The sequence below is a fragment of the Priapulus caudatus genome, unplaced genomic scaffold (genome assembly GCF_000485595.1).
Source record: "Priapulus caudatus unplaced genomic scaffold, Priapulus_caudatus-5.0.1 Scaffold89, whole genome shotgun sequence".
In the NCBI taxonomy this organism is placed as follows: domain Eukaryota; kingdom Metazoa; phylum Priapulida; class Priapulimorpha; order Priapulimorphida; family Priapulidae; genus Priapulus; species Priapulus caudatus.
In genome coordinates, this window is record NW_014577150.1 from 48,931 (window position 1) to 57,414 (window position 8,484).

Below are 8,484 nucleotides of genomic sequence, written 5' to 3' on the forward strand. Positions count from 1 at the left end.
GACGGAGCTGGCGAACATTTGCACGAGAGTATATTGCGTAAATCCCCAATTAGCTCTAAAATCAACCGCAGAATTTATGCGGGCGTCTACAGTATATATATATATATATACACACACACACATATATATATATATATATATATATATTGTCTAACGCCGAGTATTACATATGCATTACCGGACACAGAACGTGCGGTACAGACGGAGCTGGCGAACATTTGCACGAGAGTATATTGCGTAAATCCCCAATTAGCTCTAAAATCAACCGCAGAATTTATGCGGGCGTCTACAGTATGCATGCGCCGCGCGCGCGCGCGTGTAAACGTTCACGCTCAGCGCGCAGTCAGAGCCCTATAACAAACAGTTCTATTGTCTCTTCCGGTCAGCGCCATAATCCGCAGTAATTAATAGATCGTCTATTGTTCAGCCTCCTCTCGCCGGACTACCAGCACTCAGCGCCTGCTGCCTCCTACGGGCTGCCTGTATGGCTCCTCGCGACCGCATTGTCCGCGCCTGAAGAGAAGCTGCATGAGAGACTGAGAGAGAGGGGGAGGTGAAAGAGAGAGAGAGAGAGACCCCCAGATGTCAATGTGTTTGGGTAGCGAATTTTGGCGGACTGCACTAGATTCACGAAAATTGCACCTGTTTGAATACGCGGCACGGATTACAGCATAGCCGAAATCCATGAAAATGTATCGACCTCCAATATAATGCCAAAAGATAACAGCTGATATGTATATAGTGCGCAGATCATTCGCACCCTGTTAGTATACTAGCTCCTTTGTGCATTTGCGAATGATATATACATATAAATATCTAATATATGCGCTCATGCATTCGTGCATTCGTGTTTGAGTGTGCATGTGCGTTTGCGCCTTGTCTGTATGTCGATTGATGGTCAGCACACTCCACGTTGTGAGAGATATGCGACATGATATTTGAAGCAACAGTAATTGCTTTAATGACTAATGATACGGGTCACGGGCACGGGAAATGGCAGCGAATGGAAAGGGGTATAATATTCGCTTAGCCATTAAAGCTATAACATTTAGCATACTTGGATTTTATCACTTTGCAAGTGACAACGGTATCTATACTATAGTTACTAATACTATAGTTGGCAGTGCAGACGATATTCCAGGGGTTGATTAATGACGACAGACGCCCCTGCCGATGGAGGCTACGATCGAGCCAGTGTCCGACACCGTTTCTGCGGACCAATCAACACCGCTATTGTGCGCGGGAAAGCGGCTGGGCAGTGGTCGAGATGCTGGCAGCCGTTAAACACACATAGGGCTTGGCCCACTTAGCGCGTCATTATGACGGCCCGCCGTAATTACTGGCAAGTGGCGAGCTGGCGACACCAGGTGTAGCTGCCAAGCTGTAGTACACCCGACGCGACACCTAGCGCCGACATTGCGTACTTGCGCACAAAAATACGCTGTCTGCGCGCGTATCGAGCTGTATATGTATATATAAACACAGTTCCGCGGCCTCCCTTACCGGTAGAAAACTTTCATTGTTAGCATTGCTGTTATCGATCGATGTGTTACGATTTGATTACATTTAATAACGCTTAATATGGTAATTATAATGATTTAATTGGCTCTATTATATGGGGAAAAACGGACTATAACTTCGCTGCTTGCTTGAGAGGCATATAGCAGGTAAATTAGTGTATGGCTGACTATCTGCGATGTCAGCCCCTCGTAGCTTTTATGCGGTCATGTAATGTAAAGAAACATTACATGTAAAACACGTTGGCTAAGAACTGTTCGACATCCTCGCCGAAAACACCTATAGCATTTTTAACGTAACAGATACACTGAGACCATTAGGCATTTATGTTTGCTTTCATGTAGAACTCGTAGCGCACGTAACGATTGCAAGGCGAGCATTCGCGTGAGCATGCAGTGTTCCCCGGTGTGACATCGACTGCTTTATAAGATCTTTCAGTTTACAGGCAACGAATATGCACAAATATATCGATTTAACGTTTCAGTGTGTGTGTGTGTGTGTGTGTGTGTGTGTGTGTGTGTGTGTGTGTGTGTGTGTGTGTGTGTGTGTGTGCTGTCGTATGTGTGTGTGTTTGTTTGTGTGTGTGGTGTGGTGTGTGTGTGTGTGTGTGGTGTGTGTGTGTTAGTGTGTGGTGTGTGTGTGTGTGTGTGTGTGTGGGGTGTGTGTGTGTGTGTGAGTGTGTGTGTGGTGTTGTGTGGTGGTGTGTGTGTGTGTGTAGGCGTGTGTGTGTGCGTGTGTATGTATGTGTGTATAAGCTTATAAAATTATAGGGTGCATTTAATATAGGAATGCATATCTCAAATAAAAGTCCTATAACATGTACACTTTAGTACTGTTATCGTAATCTTTCGATTTTGTCTCAATGAGTCGGTAAATTGTTGATAATATAAAGTAGTAGTGCAGTCATGAATACGCATTGATTCATATATTATATTCTATGCTTCATATACGTCATGTATATGTATCCAATGTGGCGGGGAGGGGATTGTGGAATGTTAGACGATAGTTAGGCCACGGGTGTGGTCTAATGGGTCCACGGGTTTCAATCACATCACTATACTATGATTATGCGTTATTTTATGTGATAGACGTAATGTCGCACGTCTACACGGAGAATACAGCGACGGTAGAGGCAGCAGTGCGTGTTCTCAAAACCTGCTGCTAACTAGCTGAGATCTACAGGCGAGTCTAGATAGCACGTAAATACCAGGCGCATCTTTGCCGACCGGTGAGCTGTCGGCGACGTGCAACCCGGCGGCAGACGCGCCAACACCGGCGACAGGCGGTAATAGGGCGTCTGCGGTCACAACAGACCCTTCTAGATCACCGGGATCACGGCGACGTCAACGAATTTTTTCGTCGAATGTCAGAGGAAATGACACATTCGGCAATGCAATGTCATCAGAACCTCATTAGTCTCACATACAGGATACACACTCTACCTCCTTATATACTGCATGATTAAGCGTTTCTATGAAACAACGAGGAATATAGACGAGAACATTTTTTCGCATAAACATGATATAAATTTGCATCTACAATTGATTTTACATTTGCATTGATTTTGATATGTAGGCCTGCATCCACTTGTCTCTATGTAGATGCGATCGAAGAGCACTTCAGTGCTCCATATACTCGTGCTCGCGTATACGTAGCTTTTACCAGATACTCACTACACAATTGCCGCATATTTGCATAGCTATTTCACGACGAATTTTCGGGCCAATCTATAATTTACGGCTGTCCAAAAACGTGGTCAATAATCGATCATATATGAGCGCACACAAATAGTCATGCACGTTTTAGTCACAAAGCATTCGCATACAACAGGCGTCTGCGTATTCCTACATATTCGCGCGATATGCATAACTTCATCGTGCGTGATGACGTTCCCAGAAACATCAAGTCGAACAGGTGGCACTGTCTATACACCGTCCCGCCATATTGTTCGTACCTTCACACTGAGCCAGCCGATCAAGTATCGAAACTGTGAAAAGTTTGTTCACTTCTCGCACCTGACCGCCAGCGCGCAGAGACGCAATTTGCTTATCTGCTCTTGTTGCAAAACCGCGACTAAATATTGGCACCGCTCGACGTCGCACAATGGCGGATGTTTACGGCGCACCGCGGCCCGTGTAAAGAGCACTCGGTCGGGCCGACGGTGCCGTAAATCAGTCGCCATTGTTCGCCGACCCGGCTCCTCCCCATCGTCAATGCAACGACTTCGCACCGTCTTTGTCCGCCGACTGCGGTGTTAATTTCGCATTTGTTTTCGCGGCGGCGATGATTCGCGCTGAATGCTAGTGGGTGGCGCGCTCTGATCGCGGCAGACGAAGCTATAGCACCTTCAGTCGACACCTTCAATCTGCTGCCGTCATCGCCAGCACCGCTAACACGTAGGATCTTCAGCTGCCAACATACATGCGACAATGTAACCCAGTGCGCCCACTCTGCTTGCTTAAGTTATCGTATCTACTCCCCCAACCATTCATCGCCATCATCATCATCATCATCGTCATCATCATCATCATCATCATCATCATCGTCATCATCATCGTCATCATCATCATCATCATCGTCATCATCATCATCATCATCATCATCATCATCATCATCATCGTCATCATCATCACTACCATCATCATTATCACCATGATCGTCGTCGTCGCCATGACCGCTCTCTTCACATTCTGGTTTCAACCATATACGATCATCATCATTGTCGTCGTCGCCGCGCTCGTAGTTGCTCCTCGTTATGCCGGTAACATTAGTAGAAAAATTATAAATTAATATACTAATACAAACACAAAAATGTTATAAAAAGGGTGTTCGTGTGCGTGTAGTGTGATGTGTGAGGTGTTTGTGTGTGGGGGCGCCTGTGTGTGTGTGTGTTGTGTTGGTGGAGTGTGTGTGTGTTTGTGTTGTGTGTGTGTTGTGTGTGTGTGTGTGTGTGTGTGTGTGTGTGTGTGTTGTTGTGTGTGTGTGTGGTGTGTGTGTGTGTGTGATGTGTGTGTGTGAGTAGAGAGAGAGAGAGTGTTGTGTGTGTGTGTGTGTGTGTGTGTGTTGCGCGCGCGCGTGCGTGCGTGTGTGCGTGTATATGGGGGCAGGCAGTGTTTAACCAGCTTGTTACCGTTCTATTCAAATTGACACAACTCATCGCGTGGCGAGAATATCGTATCGCACAGTAACTGCCATTTCAATTTACCCAGAGCATCTTTTTAGTGTTTAACGAGCTACTTCTAGTCGAGTATAACCGCCGATGTAAATCCGTTATGATGATGCATCGTATTAAGCGCGCAGGTACGGTTATCTAGTAACAGCGAGTATGCGATGTTCCAACGGCTAGAGCAAGGCCTAATTATACCAGTAAGCCTAAGGGACTTTTCGTTTTCAGCCTGACGTGTTTATTAATGTATTGACTTATAGTAGGTCTATTCTATTACACCTTGTATGCAGACAGCTAGTGGCGTTCCCGCGAAGGTCGTTTGTCGCTTTGAGAAAGTAGGAAGCTTAATGATCCACTGACAACCATAGATTATGTAGTATAAAACTCTACTGACGGCAAATATTCGGACACTTTTATGGAAAATAAACATTAAATGTATGTACACCGAAGCGTAGCTAATGGGGAGAGAACGATACGCATCGCATAGTAAATGTTTGCAGGACCATGTGGTTTATATGTGCTGGCGCATTTGTGACAGAAATAAGTCAAAAGTAGAAAATACGGGCACCGATACGCAGGCTTGAGGTTCACTGATATTGTGCAGGGAATCGATCAGTAGAGTGGTAAATATCAGGGAATTTAGCTGCTGATATATACTTTAACATGGCCCTAGAGGAAATTCGGGAAAAGGAAGATTGTGGTCATATTATTATAATATTAAAATAAATGTAAAAAGTATTTAATGCAGATTTACAAAGTTTCTTCTAGAAGTATTCTATTTAATGTTATGCCAGATTCTAGATATGAGTCACCGCGTACTCGGTGAGGAATACAGGCCAACAGAAGAAAACGTGGGTGGGCATTTCCTCCTATATCTCTCTTTTTCGTCCCTTAATATTCTCCTATTCTTCATGACCTCTCCATCTTTCCTATTCTATATTCCATGGTTCTATCTATCCCTAATTCCTTATTGTTCCCCTTCTCATTCTGTTATCATTTATTCTTTTCTCTCCAATTCATTTATCTTCTGTCTCCTCATCGCCCCTTCATCCAATTCCTTCTTTACTATTTCTCCCATTCTCTCCTTTAGCTCGTTTTACTCTTCGAATGTGACTCATATATTGAATCTACCATTAACTAAATTAAAAATTAAAAGTCTGGCAAATCATATCAATCATCGTTGAAGTATTCTAATATTGACAATAGCTATGCATAATTATGTTGATCGTGGGGAAGCTAGATTTAGATTATTGTATAACATCAACACATGCTTCACTTTTGTTATTGCCTGTTTACAGTTGACAACGTTTACTATGGCCAAGTCTCTGTGATTAAATTTCACTGCACCCGGTTTAAACCGCAATACGTTATCGCAAGTTCTATTATATTACTTAATTAATTATAGGCTATCGTAAGAACGAGGTCCCATTTGCGTCAAACGACGAACCCATCTGTGCGTGTGCGTGCGTGCGTGCGTGCGTGCGTGCGAACTGGCGAGCGAGCTAGAGTGCCCGCATACGCGCGTGTATGTGCGTATGTGCGCGTGTGTGCGCGTGTAACTGTCTTTGCAACACGCTATGCGCTAAAGTAAATGTTTTCACATTCAAACAGTAGCCAGCATAAATTATTCACACGCCGTACTTTAGCATGTGCGTCTTCATATTGGGCATGTTAATATGCGATTACCCTAAAAATGTCTACATGATGCGCTATAGGTGATTATTATTCTCAAGCAATACTCAACAGCCCGGTCACTAGATGTGTGAATTATCCTAATCCGGGGATAATTCTGCTTCACATCTTACGCGAAACCTTTCATGCGAGAGATGCTGTTTGTCGCCCACTCTTTGTGCGTCACATCACGACATCGCATTTATCTGGCTACAGGCCGTCGTCTCATTTTGCGTCCCACCCATAGTGATGCCTTAGATGTGGTAACATATCTTTGTCGCTTGACAGCCCAACTCGACGATGGGATAAAGCGAGATACCAGTAGCTGTCAAGTTTTTGCGACAGACAGACACAGATGTAACACATGTCAGCAGGAGGTATATAAGCACAGCCCACATGCTGGATCATATAACTATTACAGTTACGTATCCCACCGAGTGAGGGGGGGGGGTAGCGCCCTTTGACCGAAAAACGACGAACTAAGGCGAAGAGGCGCGAAAGAAATTCGGAAAGAGTGAGTGGTAGAAAAATATTGGAGCCGGGTAATGATGGAGTGGCGGTGAGCAGAACGTGGGAGAGAAGGCTGAGCGAGTACGGGAAGTGAAGGACTAGCCAGCCAGTCAGATAGACAGGGAGACCGATAGACAGGCAGGCAAACATGCAGACAGACAGACAGACAGATAGATAGACGGACGGACGGACGGACGTACGGACGGACGGACGGACGGACAGACAGACAGACAGACAGATAGATAGACAGACGGACGGACGGACGTACGGACGGACGGACGGACGGACAGACAGACAGACAGACAGACATGACAGACAGACAGACCAGAAGACAGACAGACAGAACAGACAGAGCAGACAACACGACAAATAGATAGACGATACGACTAGATGATAGATAAGATAGTAGATAGATAGATAGATAGATAGATAGATAGATAGATAGATAGATAGATAGATGAATATATAGATAGATAGATAGGGTGACAGACAGGGAGGCAGAGGGATGAGAGAAAGAAGGAAAGAAAGCAAGAGAGAGCGCGATAGAGCGCGATAGAGAGAGAGAGAGAGAGAGAGAGAGAGAGAGAGAGAGAGAGAGAGAGAGAGAGAGAGAGAGAGAGAGAGAGAGAGAGAGAGAGAGAGAGAGAGAGCAATAAAGAGGTCGGTGCTGAGTTGGGGTGAGAGGGTTACTCTACCTAATTGGTTATTATGTTTTGCTCGCGATGGATGACGGTATGTCGCACGAAATACTGTTGACATTAACGAAGGAAGGAAGCTGAACCACTAAGCGCACGAACGTCGGGTTATAACGCTATCGATCTGTCGCTCGGCTGATTTCATACGTTTCCATTAACTCCTAACTATGATCTCTCTTCGGCGTTGCATTTACGAGTAGGATCATTTTGTTGTCATTCGACAGTTAACTGCATATCAAAGTTTGATTGAGACATTGTTTGATAACATGCTGTGCGTATATATAGCAACATGCGTCAATGCAAGTGAAGACTTACTTTGCAAGAGAAATGTCGAAGCGCTACAATACAACTCTCCCGCTGTGTTCCACGCCAGTTAATATGAGCACGCTACTATATTGAATAGATAGACAGACTTCAACCAGACAGTGGTCCGTTTCATGCATCGAAACGGGGCTGTTATCTGTATCATAATCCAGGATATGGGAATCGCTATTACTGGAGCTATAGCAGTGGATTAGGCCTATAGTGATTAGACCAGCATGGTAGGTAATAATTTCGTATTGACTACGGTATTTTAAATATCAAGCGTAATATTCTCTATCAAGCAGCCAATATACTGGTAGATGATTGCAATTTTAAGATAAGTGGATACATGGTGTTTAAACGTATAGGCCCCACACATATGCTAGCAACAATTCACATGTAATGCACTGTATCTGGTTAATATACGCTCGCCATATTCACCCCACACTATAAAAGCTAATAAATCATTTGGGTGCTGACTGACCTGACAAGCAAGACAAATGTTGCCCTAGACACACGGGGAGGGCACATCATTTATCACCTGCCAACCACGCGGACTGCCTGTACCAGTAACATGCCGATAGACATTCACGTGTTCCCACACCTCACGAAGCAGGGGGG